The following is an 18978-nucleotide window of genomic DNA, read 5'->3' on the forward strand; positions in this document are numbered from 1 at the left end:
TTTGACAGCTGAGTCGAAGAGGGTCTGAGGCGGAGAGACGTTTGTGGCAGGGAGGCCAATCAATAGGTTTTTGTAATAAACCATCAGTGAGGTATGGGTCTGTACCAGTGTCAGAAGAGACAAAGGAGCCTATTGAAGAGATATCATGAAGATAAAAGGAAGATAAAAGATACAGGACTTTGGAGCAGATTGAAAATGGGGTAAGGGAAGGAGATATCATAGATTTAAAGCCAAAAGAAACTTTAGAGCTGACCCCTTCCAGATATAGGGAGAGAAACTGAAATCCTGTTATACTAAGTGACTTGGTCCAAGATTTCAGTGGCAATATGACGAGCAAAGATTTGAACCCAGGTCTTCTGGTACTAAGCAGCTGGGTGTGCAGTGGATAGAATGCTAGACTTGGAGCCAGAGAGACTCATCTTCCTGACTTCAAATTCAGCCTCAAATACTTACTAGCTGTGTGACCCTAGGCAAGTTCTTTTACCCTGTTTATCTCAGTTTCTTCATCCGTAAAATGAACAGAAGAAGGAAATGGCAAACTACTCCGCACCTGCAAGAAAACCCCGAATGGAGTCACAAAGAGTCAGACATGACTGAAAAAAATGACTGAATGATAACAGCTTTTGCTTTTTTCACCATTAACAAACTGCTTCTTATGGGCTTAACTCATCTGAAAAAGCTGCAAGTATGGTCCAGCCCAGCTGGAACCCAGGCTGTGTCTGTCAGTCAAGGATCAGTCCAGGCTTTGTATAAGGAGGCTCAACTGGAAGAGTGGCCATGAGGTGATGGTGTTTCATTAACAACTCAGAATGTGAGATACATCTGTGGAAGTAGAACCTCTACCAATGAAGTCACAGATTTTTCAAAAAATAAAGTACAATTATGTAGTCTTGGGCTGCAGTGTGACCTAGCTGGGAGAGATCTGAATCTCTGAGGGTTCTAGATAAGTTTCTATTGAATACTCATTCAGCAAACTAGGACTACAAATAGGAAAAAATGAAACAATTTCTACAACAGGGTTTTTTCCCCCAAAAATGTTTTGATAATTATTTTAGTTATTGACTTTATTTTAATCCTATATAGTTTAAATATTTAAAAAAAACTTGATTCTGAGGTCTATAGGTTTTGCCAGATTGTCAGAGGGATTCCTGATGCTTAAAAAAAAAGAAAAGAAAAGAAAAGGAAAACAAAAACAAAATAAAATATTCCCCAGCTGAGAAAGAGCTTACTTCTAAACAAATACATGTATAAATATATTTAGAATAAATATAAAGAGAATAAAGACATAGCAATAGGAGAATGTGGACCTCACATACTGTATAGTCAGGTTCCAACTTGTAAGGACTAGTCTTTGGCTCAATTATTTTGTAATTAACTATAAATACAAAGTAATTAATTACAAAGTAGTTGGAGGAGAGAGCACCTGCAATTGGGGTGGTTAGGAAAAGGTTCATGCGGAAAGCAATGCTTGAGTTGTGGATTGAAGAAAGAGAGGTTTTATGGACTACAGGTGAAAGAAAGAAAGAAAGAAAGGAAAGAAAGAAAGAAAGAAAGAAAGAAAGAAAGAAAGAAAGAAAGAAAGAAAGAAAGAAAGAAAGAAAGAAAGAAAGAAAGAAAGAAAGAAAGAAAGAAAGAAAGAAAGAAAGAAAGAAGCAAAAAAAAAAAAAAAGGAGTTGGAACATTGTGTATGAGCAACAGAGAGAAAGCCAGTTGGGTTGGATCACAAGAATAATAGGAATAATATTGAGAATAATGTACCATAAGTCTGACAAGTATACAGGACTTTAAAAGCTAAATGGAAGAGTTTATATCTTATTCTAAAGGCAATAGGGAACCACTGAAATTTATTGAGGAGGGGTTGGAGTTGACACGGTCAGAAGTTTGCCTAATTACTTTGCCAGCCCTGTGTAAGATGGACTAAAATGGGGAGAGAAAATTGAAGTAACAGTCTGCTGGAGAAGATGAGAGAGGATGGAATTCATGGTCTGTGTAAGGGTTGACTGGCAAGGAGGAGGGAAAATGTGGGGAGATGGAAATGGAAAGGAGAAAGGCAGGGAAGAAGAGAAAGAGACAGAGACAGAGAAAAAAACAGAGACAGAGATAGAGAGAGAAAGAGAGACAGAGACAGAGAGCATCTTGGTTTTGGTAATAGCAATAAGGTTAAATGAGATAGGGAATCACTTAGGGAAGAATAAAAAAACTGCCCTGCTTCAATAAGAGTCCCTGCCTCCAGGACAACTCTCCTCCCTTTCTTACCTGACAGCTCTTCCAGTGTATTTTATAGCTGTGATCACACTTGCCATGGCTTGCTAGATATTGTTTGGCAGATATTTGTAAATATGATAGTGGGCCCTCCTTCCCTTTAAAATAATTATAATAGCATTTATGGAGTGCCTTAAGTTTTGCAAAATGCTTTACAAGTTATCTCATTTGATGCTCAAAAAACACCCTGTGAGGTAGGTTTATCCCCATTTTAAAGATGAGGAAATTGAGGGAGATGGGTTAAATGATTAGCTCAAGTTCACACACATATTTGAACTCAGCTCTTGAATACTCCTGGTCTGGCACTCTAAACTATCACCTTTTTTTTTTTTTGAGGCAAGGGCTTTAAAGGGGTCCTTGCATCCCATAAGCTTCCAGAATAAAGATAAATACCCTTTTCCACAATAATTCAACCTCTAACCAAGGGGACCTGCTCATCAGAAACTATTATCTCCCCCTATAGAACAATCCTACACAACTTCTGCATGATGACATAGCTCAAATAACAACTGGATTGCAAAAAGGCAAAGTAAAAAAAAAAAAAAAAAAAAAAAAAAAAAAAAAAAAAAGATAGAAGAGAAAATCCCAGTAGTTGGGGGTAAAGATGGCTAAGTTTCATGTTGATCAAGTTTAATCAGCCCTTGCTCATTTCTGAGAGGCCAGAAAAATAGAGCCACAAATGATGGGATTTTCCTGGCTGAGGGTGAAGGGAGAAGATGAGGAGAGCAGGAAAGGAAGAAATTATTTAAATTGACATGCTCTCTCATGATCACTTGCAAAAACAATCACTTTCTGATGATACAGCAGCCTTATCATGAGGTGTAATTTATAGGTACCATTTCAAGGAGGGGAAAAAACCACAAAATCTAACAGCATAGAAATGCAGAAGGAAATATTGCTTAGAAAAAAAAACACAATAAACTCCTCCTGTGCTTTATATGTTGAAAAGGTTTGACTGTAAATTCCGATTTTGACATTCATCCCAGAGCCACTTTAAAGGCAGCCCACAGACTCAACAGGGAGAGAGTAAACACTAAATCATAATTACCTCATAAAAGCAAAGCCTGTTTCTCAGAATGCCTGAGATCTGGTTTGGTTTCTCAAAATATCATAAATCCATTGTGTTCTTTCCTATTTTACTTAATGGCCAATTAATGGTTCATATTAAAAAAAAAAAATTAAAACCAGGACTTTGAAGGAGATGGGGGTGGGGGAAAGAAGGTCTCTAAACTTTGGCCGCCAGATAGCTGCGGAGGGCAGATTTCTCCAATCTCATTAGAGTGCTGTTCATTAGAGAACTGAAATGTCTGATGAAAATTACAGCCACAGCAAGCTGTAGCAAGAAAACCTTGCCATGCTCCACACCCATCGATATGATCTTGTTCCTATTAGCATAGTGAAAAGGAAAATATTTTGCGACACAATCTTGAGTCAGTTTTAATATCCTACAGGGTGACACCTGACACTCCTGTAAGAGGTCTAGCACCTCTCTGGGTAGTCCCCTCTATCGGCTTCTCGAAATGAACAATCTGTGCCATTGATGTGGCCAATGTAATTAGCAGGAACAGTATGATGGATGAGAATAAAGGAGACTCACAGACACGCCGGGCAGCGTGTGGGGGAACGTGGTTCCAAGCCCTGAACTCCGGGCCACAAGTCACTTCTCCCTCCGGATCGGGAATCTCCAAACAAAGACAAAAAAACCTACAAGGTCTGCCATGGGGGCAGCTCACCAAACTAGCCCATCTGAGGAACCTCCCCTCAGTCAATTCTCTGCAAAGACAAGCTTCCAAGTTTAAAGAAAAGCCCCTGATAAATGAGAAAACATTGTACTGGGAGCTGACAGGACGTGGCTTTGCCACATAGTGATGGTGGCTAAGTCCCTTAAGTATGAAATAATCAAGTCCCTGAGATCTTTGCACTAATCATCTTCCCCATGAAATCTACCCCTTCTTATTTCAGCCAAAGACACTCTCCAATCACTCAGGCCCCAAGCCACAGAAGTGGGATTTTTTTTATCTGTTTGTCTCAAATCCACACCTGGACTCTTGTAAAGTCCAATCGGACCGCCAGTTTGACCTCTTCTAGGCATTTTACCATATTTTAACTTGTCATGGTTATTTATGAACCTGCTGTTTTTCCTCCTTTAGAGTTAAGCTTCTCATGAGCAAGGGCATTGCGATTTTTTCATTTTATATTTCTGGGGCCTCACACAAGACTCTCCCTGTAGTGAATGCTTAATAAATGTTTATTGAATTGAGTATTGGTGACTTTCTGATATATACTCTAACATAGTCACTAAAGTACTGACATAATGCTAATTGTAATAACAAATGAACAGAAGGGAATTAAAGAGAATTATGCCTGAGTTACTCTAATCTCTAGGATGTCTCCAAAGCACTTAGGTTCTCTGAGAAAACAAGTACTACATAGACTAAGTAATATAATCATAAGACCGAAAGGGACCTTGGAATGTAGAGAAACCTCTGGATTGGAGCCTGCTATTTCTCAGAACAATAAACTGCCTATTCCTTGAACCTCTTCCCACCCCCCTACCTGGCATCCTCCTCTCCTGCCCTACCCTTCTCTAGAATCTGACATACATGAGGCTTATGCCAATTTCTTTCTTTCTTTTTTTCCTCCTTGAGTTAACCAGGGCTAAGTGACTTGCTTAAGGTCACATGGCTAGAAAATGTTTGAGAACACATTTGAACTCACTTCTTCCTGACTCCGGGGGCTCTATCCATTGTGCCACTTAGCTTCCTTGTAAAGTCCCATTTCTTAGCTAATTTCCACCTCCTTCCTCCTACATCTGAAGTGAGAAACTAATCAGACCTAACGGAATTCCCAGAATCATAAAATTCCAGATCTGACCTCAACTGGGTTTTGTTCAAAGACCTCCAGTTAGGGGGAGCCCACCATTTCCTGAGCCAGCCCATTCCATTTTTGGATAGTTCTAATTTCCTAACAACAAGCTCAAATCTGCCTCTTAGCAACTTCCACTCATTGTTCCCATTTCTGTCCTCTGGGGCCCAACGGAACAAAGCTAAGCCATCTTCTGTATGACAGCCTTTCAAATTCTTGAAATCATTTTCCCTTCCCACATCCCAGCCTTCTCCTCTTCAGTCTCCTCCATTTCAATTTTTTCTCCCCCACCCCCACCCTTTCTTATAAAACATATAAACTGACTTATTTTTTAGAGTGAGAATAGAACCAGAAAAACAGGGGAAAATTTTGGTGTAATGATGGGTCAGGTCATAGCCATGGCTTGAAGGCTATTGTACCTGAAAGCTTTTAGGAGCCAATCATATCCTCTCCCTGCCTTTTACCTGTCCAGTTTTGAAGGTATCAGACTAGACCTTAATATGAATTAAGTACCTCTGTGTGTGTGTGTATGTGTGTATGTGTGTGTGTCTGTGTGTGTACGTGTGTTGGAGATAGCTATTTAAGGGTAAATGTCACCTTAGTATCCTTCCTTTACTGTTTTGTCTCCCCACAGTGCTCCCATGGATGTATCCAGATACATGCTCTTGCCTTAAACCTGTTAAATAGAATAATTGCTTTCAGCATTTTTTGGCTTACCAGATTCTTCAGTAAAGTGTCTTCAAATCACAACAACAGACCCTAACAGAAATCAACTGACCAGCCCCATTCCCAGCCCCAACCATTAGAAAGGCCAAAATCATCCTGGAGAGCCAGTTCTCAAGTTTTCATCTGGAAGCTTCACAGATCCTTCCTCTTAGATTAGTATTCCCACATCTCATCAGTGTTTCAGTCAGGAGATTCTTCCTAATTATCCTAAAACCTTCCTGCCAAAAGTTAAACTGGTTTCCTTGGATCCCAATCTAGATGAATGACACTCCATCAGCCCTACAAAATCCCTTCTCTTCTCAATTCTTTTAACCTTAAACACAAAGCTTATGTATTCCTGGACTTAGCTGAAGCAATAGGCTGTAGTGGGAAAAAGGTTCAATTTGAGGGCTGAAGACCTAGATTTGGGTCCTTTTTGACCCCGATACTTAAGAACTGTGTGAACCTGGCAAAATGACTTAACATGTCTCTGATCTGTGGTTTCCTCATCTATAAAGCAAGAATAGAAGTTGTATTATCTAACCCACAGGATTATTATTTGTCCTTAAAGAACTATATCAAAGTAGGCGCAGAGAATAAGCAGAGTGTACTGGCATACCCTGGGATGAGCTTTATGGACTCGTGGGAATACTGACTCCAAGCTCCCCAAGCTCTATATGTGTCTCTGGGCTACGTAAATATGACTTGTTATTTTGACCCTCCTAGAAAGGATGCCTATGTTGGGCAAATCATTCATTGTGGCCATATCTCTCCATTCCCTTCTCCCATTTTTAAAAATTGCAGATAAAACCCTGTTAAAATGAATTATAAGGGCATTTTAGAAGGAGAAAAGAACTCACATAGGAAATGCTTGAAGAACTTATCTTAAAGAAGACAGGGGCAATTTTTTAGTATTTTTTGATGATGTTGATAGTGGTAGGTTAGGAAAAATAAGGTAGTTTAACAGGTTTGTTTCAGGAGTCTTATATTTAAAATTATTTTGCATATTAATAATAATAATGGCTCACATTTATATAGCACTTTAAGGCTTTTTCTTTTTTTAATTAAAGCTTTTTATTTTCAAAACATATGCATAGAAAATTTTAACATTCATCCTTCCAAATCTTGTGTTCCAAAGTTTGTCCCTCCCTTTCCCCATCCCCTTCCCTAGATGGCAAGTAATCAATATATATATGTTCAAAAGTGCAAATTCTTCTATACATATTTCCACAATTATCATGCTGCACAAGAAAAATCAAATCAGAAAGGGAAAAAATGAGAATGGAAATGAAAAGCAAGCAAACGACAATGAAAAAAGTGAAAATGCTATGTTATGTTACATACTCAGTCTTCTTTGGGTATAGATGGCTCTCTTCTTCACAAGATCTTTGGAACTACCTGAATCATTTTGCTATTGAAAAGAGTCACATCCATCAATACTGATCATCTTGTAATCTTGCTTTGCTGTGTACAATGTTCTTCTGGTTCTACTCACTTCACTTAGCATCAGTTCATGTAAGTCTCTCCAGGACTCTCTGAAATCATCCTGCTGGTCATTTCTTACAGAACAAGAATATTCCATAACATTCATATATCATAACTTATTGAACCATTCTCCAACTGATGGGCATCCACTCAGCTTCCAGATCTTTGCCACTACAAAAAGGGCTGCTACAAACATTTTTTAATACATAGGCCCTTTTCTCTTTCTTATGATCTCTTTAGGATATAGGCCTAGTGAAGATAGTGCTGGATCAAATATGCAGTTTGATAGTCCTTTGGGCATAGTTCCAAGTTGTTCTCCAGAATGGTTGGATCAGTTCACAACTCCACCAAGAATATATCAGTGTCCCAGTTTTTCCATATCCCCTTCACCATTCATCATTATCTTTCCCTGTCATCTTAGCCAATCTAAAAGGTGAGGGACTTTAAGTTTTGTGGATCTCTTTACATATGTTCTTATTGTCTACTTATGAAGGAAACAAGGAAAGAAAGAAAGAAGATAAGAAAGAATAAAGGAAGGATGGCAAATAGGAAAAAGAGGGAGGTAAGTAGGGAGAGAATGGGAAAATAAGAGAAGGAAATTAAGGAGGAAGAAAAGGAAGAAGGAAAGAAATATTAAAGAAAGGAGAAAGGGAGTAGAGAAAAGAAAAGAGGGAGGGAGAAAGAGAGGGGAGGAAGAAGGGAGGAAGGAATGGAAAAGAGGAAGGAAGGAAGGAAGGAAGGAAGGAAGGAAGGAAGGAAGGAAGGAAGGAAGGAAGGAAGGAAGGAAGGAAGGAAGGAAGGAGAAAAGACAAGAGAGATAGAAAGGAGGGAGGGAGGAAGGGAGGGAGTGAAGGAGGGAGAAAAGAATGAATGGAGAGAGAGAGGGAAGGAGAAAAGAAGGAAGGGAGAGACAGAAGAAAAAAGAAGGGAGACAGAAAAGGAAGGAGAAAAAGAGGGAAGGGAGAGAGGGAGAGACAGAAGGAAAAAGAAAGAGATGGAGGAAGGAAAAGAGGGAAAGAAGGAAGAAGGAAGGGGGAATGGGAAAGAGGAAAGAAGGAGGAAAAGGATAGGAAAGAGGAAGGAAGAGAGAGAGGAAAGGAAGGAAAGAAGAAGGGCAAGAGAGATAGAAAGGAAGGAAAGAAAAGAAGTTAGCTACTACCTAAAAGCTAGGTGGTATAGTAAACAGCTATGTAATGCAGTGATAAAGGATTAGACTTCTAATTCTGGTTGTTGTATGGTCATTTTTCAGTCATGTCTGACTTTGTGGTCCCATTTAGGGTTTTCTAAACAAGGATACTGGAGAGGTTTGCCATTTCCTTTTCTAGTTCATTTTGCTCATGAGGAAACTGAGGCAAATGGAGTTAAGTGCTTTGCCCCAGGTCACACAGCTAGTAAATGTTTGAAAGTGAATTTAAATTCAGGAAAATGAATCTACTCCAGGCAGCACACTTCATTCTCTCTGCCATCTAGCTGTCTTTAATTAGAAAGATTTAAGTTCAAATCTCATTTCAAACATTTCCCAGTTCTGTAACTCTTGGCAAGACAGTTTACCTCTGTCAGTCTTATTTGTACAATGGGGATAATAATATCATCTAATTCACTGGGTTGTTAGGAAAATCAAATGAAATAACATAGTTACAGTGCTTTGTGAATCTTAAAATGCTATATAAATGTCAGCTATTATCTCATTTTATCCTCACAATAATTCTGTGAGGTAGGTGCAATTATATCTTCCTTTTGAAGATGGGAAAACTGAGGCTCAGAGAGATTAATTGATTTACTTAGAGCGACACAGCAGAGTCATACCTGAAGCAGGATTTGAAACCAGGCCTTTATTACTCCAAGTTCAATGATTTACCCATTACACCATCTTGCTTTTTTATACCAGCTTTCCTTACATGTAAGGAGACATGAATCCCCTAAAAAGTTTAAGATACTAGAAATTAAAGGGACTCCAAAAGAACAGCCCTGGGAACCATCATGTCTGGAATGAGAGTGGAATCTTCATTTACTCTTGTCTTCCTCTTTTTATACATGGACAAGAAATTGAGACTCTGAGATTTGCCCAAGAACAAAAATAAAATTGAGGTCTACTGACTCCCAATACAATAATTTTTCCAATAAAATATGTTGCCTCTCATTCTTATCTAACTTTGAAAGAGACTCTGGTCACAAAGTGTTCACTGGTTAGTCTCCATGAGAAAGTTCAAAGGACTATGAGAATAAGCAAGGTGGTCATCATAAGCCCCTAATAGCTAACTTTTCTGTCTTTGCAGGAAAACTAGAACTATAAACGGTTCTGAAATTAATAAGTCCAAGAGCTCTTTATGAAAGCATGGTTCTCAATGCCCAGTTAGGGCACTGGCTTTAGTACCAGTGTATAAAGCTCACTAGTAGTATATCCATGCATTCAATCCATAGCTTGACCCATTGGGACCTTCATAATTTGTTTGATGAGTGAGTAAAAACTCAATTTATCTCACTATAACTTGCTGTCATCAGGCTGGCCATCTTTCAGGACACCAGGGTCTACCCATCCTGAGCATCTTTGTAGATTTCCTTCCATTAGGAAAATACCACTTTCTTTCTCACTCCCCTACCCAGCTCATGCTCTGGAAATAAGGATCAGATCAGTGTTATCTTTGCTACTGGAAAGGGAGTGACAATTGACTGCCTTGTGGGTCCACTCCTTATAATAGCTGAGACAGGGTTATATCATAGATCCCTTGGACATTCTGGTCAGGATGATGAGTTCTTTCTTAAAAGTATGCTTTTAAATGCATAAAATAAAACATAGGTTTGTAAAAGAAGTCAATTATATTGGCTACTAATTATATTAGCAAGATATATATATATACATATATATATATATTTTTTTTAAATTTCATGGACCTCAGCTTAAGAACCTTTGGCATAGAAATTATTTCACTCTTTTTTATTTGTCTCATCAGGGCCCAGCATGGGAAATGTATGTTTATTGATTGATGGAGTTGCCCAGATCCTTGAGAGGACTCTGAGCCTGCTTGACTTACTGTGCCAGATTGCAGCATATGACTATGTAATTCATATTTTGAAAAACCTATAATTTCATGGGCACATCTTCTACTTCCATATAATTAACTGACATCATGTGAATTGCTGATAAAACAACTATCAAAAAATAACAACCCCCCTTGAAATAACCTAAGTCTAAAGATCCTGAGTTAAGAATGTGTGGTCTAGACCAAAACCCCCTCCATTTTCTACCACTTCCTATATGTGTGCTCTCTCTTTCTCCCACCTCCATTGGAATGGAAGCTCATTGAAGGCAGAGACTATTTCACTTTTATCTCCGTATCCCCAATATCTAGTATAGTACCTGGCACAAAGTAGGCACTTAACAATTACCAGATGATAGATTGATCATGCCTGTTGGAGCTTTTCCTTTTTAGCATAGTTGCTCAACCATCACCACAACCTGAAACTCAAATCCCAGTCAGTACCACAAATGGGATCCAGAGAAAGAAGGGCTGGTCCTAGATACACCATGGAGAAAGAAGCAGCTGGCAGGATCTGATCCCAAAAGCTCTTGAGTTCCTTTGGGACAACATATTTTTTCATCATAAATACACAAAGTGGTATGCCTCCTGGAGAGAAATACCTCCTAAGTGAGCTGGTCTCTCCCTGGAGGTCTGATTATGCTTTCTGGAACATTAATGGAGACCAGTCATACATCTGAGATTCTATCCCTGCCAATCCCCAGCTGGGCACTTGAAACCTGTTCTTTCATGTTCAGCCCCCCATGGGTGAGGAAAGCAAGCTCACTTGATGGAGGGTCCCTTCCTCGAATCCGACAGCTCCTTAGCCCCCTGACTATCCTTCTCTATATTACTCCTTGCTCCTGAATATTTTCTTTCTTCCTTCTTGTATTTTTCCCCTTCTTGTTCTTCTCCTCTGTGCCTAGGAAACTGGGTCAACTTTAAACAATCTTTTCCCTAAAACATAATGATCTAATTTTGTTATTCATTTCAGATGGATAAAGCATGTCTTGCAGGACTGTGCACTCGAAGATGAAATTATTAACAATTACATAAAGTATAGCTATTTGATACAAAACTGTGTTAATTCAATCCACATTACTGCTCTACAGCCTATGGACATTTTTTTTCCTACAAAGCTCATAGCTCGAAAAATTAAAAGACCTAATTAAACCAATCCCCAAGCCCCCAATTATTTTCATAGAAAAATGTGTGAAGTTGTGTAAAACATTCAGATGACTTTGGGTTGCTGACTTTCTCTTTTATATAGCTATGGATTTCTAGGCTTACTATACATAAGGTACCGTGCTGGGTCATTGGGAGGTAAAGATAACAACTCATTTGTGCTGAACTTTTTACACTTACAATGAATTTTTCCCACTGTCTATATATGTATTTTATAATACGCACCCAGATCAAGTCAACGAAAATTAGGTGCACAATAAATGGAGTGGCTAAAAGGTCTTTGAGGAAAAGTTGGACAGTCACTTATCTGACCTCTTTTAGGAGGAATTCTTTTTCAGCTATAGTTCAGACTAAATGATCTTTGAGGTCCCTTCCAAACCCGTGACTCTGTGATTGGCCAGACATTCAGACTTCCATTGAAAGGTCTTCACCCCAGAGGATATAATTCAAAATAGAGGAAACACATTCATCCTCCTTGTTCCCCCAGGCCCTTTCTCCAAATGAAATTCTTGATTTTTTTTGGGGGGGGAGCCTAGTTGAGTAATGATAAATAATTTTTATATAATGTATTTTTATAGAATCATGTATTATTATAGAATCATGTCAAATAAGTCTATCCCTATCCCACCACCCACCTCTTGTGCCCATGCTTTAAAGATTGTAAAATCAGAGGCCAAGGGAAGTATAGGTATCCATAGATATAGGGTAGGTATTCCTTTACTAGGCAGACAAAGTTAATTGTTTAAAACTAAAGTTATTATATCAAGATAGACTAGCAGTTATGGGGATATATCTATTGATGCAAACATGTACATGTAGCAAATAAGTCTGGTTATAATGGTCACAACTTGAGCTTGCCTTTTAGTCATATGACCCAAATTGAATTTCCCAAATATTTTCCTTCTGCTGTTATCATTTTGTCCCTAATCCCTTGGCAAATGCAGGGTATAAAACACAAATAGAGAACCATCTTTTTGATGTTTTCAAGGCCAAAGAAAAAATTTAGCACCTTTCTGAAAGCCATTTGGTTACAGGTAAAGAATGTTACAGCTTGTTGACTGCTAATTAAAGCCAATAATAATTAGACTGACCTGTTGGAGCATTAATATTCCTGGTAAAATTTGCTTTGAACATGCAAAATTAGAAAATCTTAGTCCCTACCTAAGTGGAGCACCCAATTATTTCTAGATCTACTTTTATTAACTGTTGCTCTGTTAGAGTTTCCAATGTAGTATCTATTTTGGTTTCCCTATGCCATTCTTTCTATTTTTCTGACTGCCTGATATGACTTTTTTAGTAAGTATGCCCTTGTCAAGTCACACTTGTCTTGCTTTCTGATGTCCAATGATCTCCTGATAACCCCTTCAAATCCAGCCCTTGTTCTTCCTCTGTGAAGCCTCCCCTGACCAACCAAACCACACTAAGAACATTCCTTTTTGTACTCTAAGAGCACTGTTTTCTCTTTTCTTCTGTTAATATCTCATATCCTGCTTTGTTATTATCAATTATTTTTTCACATATTTTAGTCATCTCTCCAACGAAGCTGATTGTGTGCAGCATGAGGGTAGAATTCATGTCTCTTCCATCATCCACCACACCAAGGGCAACACTGCCTCCTCAACGGAGGCTCCATCAGTGGCTGATTGATTGATGAACCTGGACCATTAGGATCATTTAGTCTTTTATGAACTTTTATCATTTGTTTTCTCCATGATTTGGAATCACAAGAATTTTTTTGTTTTTGTTGAACATTTAAATCAAGTTTGCTAGGTAAGAACAAGAACAAAAACAGGCTGTCAACTCTAGCCTGGTAAAGTTATTGACAAATAAAGATGAGAAGGATGTTACAAAAGGAATGTTCACATCTCACTGCAATATCCCCTCCTACAAAGGGCCATTCCTGCCCGCAGCCCTGGTTTAAGATAGATCCGATGGCAGGGCCAGAAAATCAACAAAACATGATGGTTGGAATGAATGCTGGGCTTGGAGTCCAGAAAGCCTAGGTTCTTCAAACCATGTGAATTGATATTTTATTAGCTGTGTGACTTTGGCAAACCATTTAATATCTTTAAGCCTAGATTTCCACTATAAAACAAGAAGGATAGACTCTAGGTAATTACTATTATCCTTTTCTGTTCCAAAGTTTTGATTTTATAATCTAATGATGCTGCAGTCTATAGCAACCTAATAAAAGCAGCCTACGCGAAATGATGGAGAGAATGTAAGATGGAGTTAAGAAATTTAAGTTCAGATGCCACCTCTTATACTTACTAGCTAGGGAATCAGTGTAAATTATTTGAGCCAGCTGAATCCTAGTTTCCTCATCCTAAAATGGGGGGAAATATTTTTACTTTCTCTCCTTTCTAGGATTAGTGTGAGGAAATTGTTTTTAAACTTTGTTATATAAATATGAATTATTATTATACCAAATCTGAAAAACCCTCAAAAAATAGGAAAGTCTTAAGAATAATTATTTGAGTTTATTTTTATACTGTGTATTATATCTGCCTGCTGTCATCAGAAACACCAGTGAACCCATAAAGTCAATCCTCATAGATCCTAAGGTCATTATGGACCTAAAAGCGCCCACTTCTTAGTCAAGTAACAGTCTAGTGCCATAGTCCTAGATCTGGGGTACACTCCCCCACAAGAACCAGAAGAGTGCACATGCATTGAGATTTTGGGTGGAACTTAATAGTTGCTTATTTTTGTAGATATAGAGTTCATCTATTCCAATCTCTTCATTTTACAGACAAAGAAACTGAAGTCAAAGACTGATTTTTTTTCCCTCTAAGGTCACAGAGGCATTAAGACCAAGAAGAAGGTGGTCTGCCTACTATAGTCTTCTTGTAATGAACTTTCCAGAGGGTACATCAAACAGCTCAAGGAAAAGGATAAAGCAAAGAATGAGTCACAAAATAATGCCAAAAAGGAGTTAGCACCACTGATCACCTGAAAACAACTAGGCTATGAGTTTCCCTTTGGTGGAAATGCAGAAATTAAAATATCATGGAAATACAAGGTCTCTCTTTTTTTTTAATTTCCTTTTCTCTTTTCCCTTCAAAACAATGTCAACAATTCCTTTCTTTTTCACTGTTTGCCTACCATAAGCACATTCATCCTTCCTCCTCTCCCAGGCCCTTCCTCCAAATAAGACAGTAGGGTAGGACTTCTTCCTCCTTTTCCCCCCAACTCTATCCAGCCCCACCCCCATTTCACTGGCTTCCTGGAGCAGGAGTACTGGAGGCAGCGGCAACATCATAACTAACCAGCTGCTCCTCAGAGGTTGATTTTCATTCTGGAAAATCGCAGAAGCAATTACTGTGTCTCATTAGAAGGACTAACAAACTGCCTGCAGAACTATATTTGGAAAACCCTATTCACTTAGCTCCAAAGTGGTTATAGGGTGTGAAGGGGTACAGCTTGGACCTAGGTCTGACTGCATTTAGAGACAAACAAATGAAACAGGTCATTTAAATCTAATTCAGCCACAAAAGAAAAATAATAGGGCTGAGGCTTGGAGCCATGTGTTCAGCTGTAACATGAGAAGGACTATAATGGGAGATGGAAGCTCCTTTCTCCTGGAAAATACCGGATTTCGTCATGAAAATATGGATAGGCCAAGTTGGTGATGTGTAAAAGATACATACCCTATTTAATGTAGTCAAATGAGAAATTCCATACCAAACTTCAGACTGCCAGGGAAGAGATATGGCACTGCCTTGGGGTGTGCAGTTCAATTACAGCATGGCCCAGTTGGCTCTGGGTTGAGAGTTTCCGTTCTAATTTCCTGGTGTCTTCTGACTATGTGGTATCAGCACATCCAACTTCATTGAGTTGCCTCCACTTAAACATGCACTCCCAGAAAAACTGGAAGAATATATAGTTACTCAATACCTCCCAACCCCCCACCCACCCTTTCCCTCATTAGTCGGGAATAACACAATTCCACCAAAAACCTTCCACCAAGGAATGAATATGACTAGAAACTGTGAATAGGACTCATACGGGTTTATATTTCATAAAGATTAAATTGTTTAACTGTTTCATTTTACAGATGAAGAAATTAAGGTCACAGAAGCCGTACGTGGAGAACAAAGATGTGAAATCAGGTCTGTGGAGTCCAAATCCACATATATAGTGGAGCAACTCATGCCTTTGATGCCATAGGATCACAGATGTCTTCAGAATATGTTATGCTCTCTGAGCCTATTCCCAACAGCCCTCACCTGGACCTGCACTAGGTTATCTTGTCTATTTCCTATTGGGTTTTATCTTTCTCTTCCTCCTTTTTTATGCTAGGTAAATCTTACTATCTCCTCCCATTGGGCTTCAGATGCAATCCTCAGATCAAGTGGTTCCTTCCCCTGCTGAAGAAAAAAAAAATAAATTCCACCATCTTTCTTTTCATTTAGAGGCCAAAGGCTAATCTTATGTTCTTCAGAGATACCTATAAGCTAAATTGATCTTCTGAATTACAGTATAATGACTTAAAAAAAAAAAAAAACAACAACCTCTCTTTGATTAAGGAAATCTTAAAACTCTTTAGTCAAAGATAAGGCTTTAAGTTGCAATGTCCAGCTGAGTTCCCAAATAAAAGCTATTGAAAAGTGCTACTAGGAAAAAATTAAGTCTATTCTATTCTTTTGAATCACAATTCATTGTTTGATTTATTATCTGACTTAAAGTTAGGAATACCTTGTAACTACTGTTTAATCCCTTTGGGGATGTTCCCTGGTTAAAATGCTTTCATGGGGTTCTGCCAAAAAACCCAATTGGAACTATGTGGATTTCTTTTTGCATCCCTACTGTACAGCATGGTGCCTGGTGCACAGTAGGCCCTTATAAATGTTTATTATGTGAATGAGTGATTTGAAGAATCTCCTTTCTTTTAGGCCCTAAGGACTCTGGCTCTCTCTTGAAAAAGAGTGGATTAAAGGAAGGTATGAATAAAGATTATTATCAATTCTTCTCCTGCCACATTCTTGCCTTTAGTATAAATATTCAAGGGATAAAAGATATCTCCAGTTAACTAGGTGGCAGAAGAAGATAGAACATTGGGCCTGGAATTAGAAAGTCAAGGGTTCAAATTCTCCCTCAGATTCTTACCAACTGGTGACACTGTGCATGTTACTTAACTTTGCTTGCCTCAATTTCCTCACCTGTAAAATAAGTTGGAGAAGGAAATGGCAAACCATTCCAGTATCTTTACCAAGAATACCCCCCAAATGGTGTCACAAAGAATTGGAAATGACTAAACAAAAATGACAAAGAAAATAGTTCAGATTTTAAGGATGCTGTGCTTAAACTGAAAGGACGTCTAAGGAGTTAGTGCTAGATGGAAAAATAAAGAGTTAGGGAAGTAGAGAAGTAATCTAAAGAGTATATAGAGGACAACCCCAAAAGAAAATTAGTAAAAATCACTTCCTCCATTAAACTTTCCCTGGCTAATTCAATCTAGTGACTTAGATCCTTCACTTATCACTACCTTCCTCCAGTACTTTTAGGTCTGTACTTATTTCCTTGTTTTATCTGGGGAAATTCTTAGGTCATTTTAGCTATCCTATTGGCCTGAAGTGCCTCAAAGGAAGGAACCATAGTTTCATATTCTATTTGTTTTTCCTTGCTCCTCTTCCCCAACCCAACCAGCCAGCTATTCTAGTGTGCTGTACTTTAGGTCAGATGACTGGTGTTTCAGTGTCTGTCTTGCTTCTTATTTTTCTGACTTTGGGCAAGTTCCTTATTTACTCTGAACTTCACTTTCCTTTTCTGGAAAAAAGGATCAATGATACTTGCAATTTGGAATGTAGGAAGGTGTCAGATGATAAAAAGCTTTAAGTGTCAAATAGAGGATTTTGCTTTGTTTTGAAGGTAATAAAATAGGGAATGTAGATGGGTGGCACGGTGGATAGAGCATTGAGCTTGGAATCAGGAGGACATATCATCATGATTTCAAATCTGTGGCTCAAAGAGAGAATATCAGACACATTTAGCTTCACAGAAAAACTTGTTTCACCCTATCAAAAAGTAGGAGGGAAAGGGAGAAAGGAAGGGAGGGGGCTAATAAAAGGGGGAACAAAAATAGAAAGGCAAAGGTATAAGAAAGGGGGAGGGGCTTCAAAAAGGGAGAGCTGTGTGAGGGAGGGGCTGATCAGTTACAAAATACGGGGGGGGGGGGGAGGGAAAGGGAGAAAGGGAAGAGAAAAATATAATTGTGGGTAAACAAGATGGTAGGAAATACAGAGTTGGTAATTTTATCTGTGAATGTGAATGGAATGAACTCTCTCATAAAATGGAAATAGATAGCAGACTGCATTAAAAGCCAGAATTCTACAATTTGTTGTTTACAAGAAGCTCATTTAAAATAGAGTGATACATTTAGAGTAAAGGTAAAAGGCTGGAGTGGAATCTATTGTGCTTCAGCTGAGGTTAAAAAAAAAAAGCAGGGATAGCAATCCTTATCTCAGATCAAGCAAAACCACAAAATAAATAAGAAAGAAGTTAAGGAGGTAAATAGAATTCTAGAAAAGTTAGGGATGACAGACATTTGGAGAAATTTGAATGGAAACAAAAAGGAATATACCTTTTTCTCGGCAGTACGTGGAACCTATAAAAAAACTGACTTTATATTAGGGCATAAAAAACTCAAAATGAAATTCAGAAAGGCAGAAATGGTAAATTCATTTTTTCTCAGATCATAATACAATAAAAAAAAATTGCATGCAATAGAAGTCCAGGGGAAAATAGACCAAAAATTAATTGGAAACTAAATAATCTAATATTAAAGAATGAAACAACATAGAGAAGGAAAAGAGATTAAAGGAATTAGAATAGATAATGAGGAAACCAAATTATCACTTTTTGCAGATGACATGATGACATACTTCTATCCGTAAAGACCAAGAATAAAGACCAAGGACTTTTGCTTATCCTGACTCCCATTGATTCCAAGGCATCCAAGGTGCTAACTCGGCCTTCACTATTGGATTGATTACTTGCCATCTAGGGAAGGAGGTGGGGAAAAATGGTGGAAAAATTAAAACTAAAGCTTTTGTAAGGGTTGATGTTGAAAAATTATCCATGCATGTGTTTTGAAAAGAAAAGAAAAAAAAGAAAAGAAAATGAGTTCAAATCTGGTCTCAGATACTTACTAGCTATGTGATCCTGGACACGTAACTTAATTCTGTTTGCCTCAGTTTCATCTGTAAAATGAGCTGGAGAAGGAAATGGCAAACCACTCCAACATTTTTGCCAAGAAAATCTTAAATGGGATTGTGAAAAATGGACATGATGAAATTGTTTAAACAACAACAAATCGGGAACCTGAAGCAGGATTGTGGCTATAAATTGGAGAGCAGGATATATGTATGAGAAATGTTGTGAGGTTAGAAATGACAAGATTTGACAATAGATTAGATTTGAGGCAATTTGAGAAATTTGTGGGCCTGAGTGGCAAGGA

General features: G+C 38.3%; 1 long non-coding RNA gene across 1 annotated transcript in view; it reads left to right on the forward strand.

The window, feature by feature from the left end:
* The window catches only part of LOC141553340 (uncharacterized), a 53749-nt gene extending 35173 nt beyond the window's left edge, over window positions 1-18576 (forward strand). The window contains exons 4-6 of the long non-coding RNA XR_012485412.1: window positions 15577-15763; window positions 16415-16462; window positions 18387-18576. This is a non-coding gene — a long non-coding RNA (uncharacterized LOC141553340). The remainder of the gene's footprint in view (window positions 1-15576; window positions 15764-16414; window positions 16463-18386) is intronic.
* The last annotated feature ends 402 nt before the right edge of the window (window positions 18577-18978 follow it).

Source organism: Sminthopsis crassicaudata, chromosome 1, assembly GCF_048593235.1.
Source record: "Sminthopsis crassicaudata isolate SCR6 chromosome 1, ASM4859323v1, whole genome shotgun sequence".
NCBI classification, from domain to species: domain Eukaryota; kingdom Metazoa; phylum Chordata; class Mammalia; order Dasyuromorphia; family Dasyuridae; genus Sminthopsis; species Sminthopsis crassicaudata.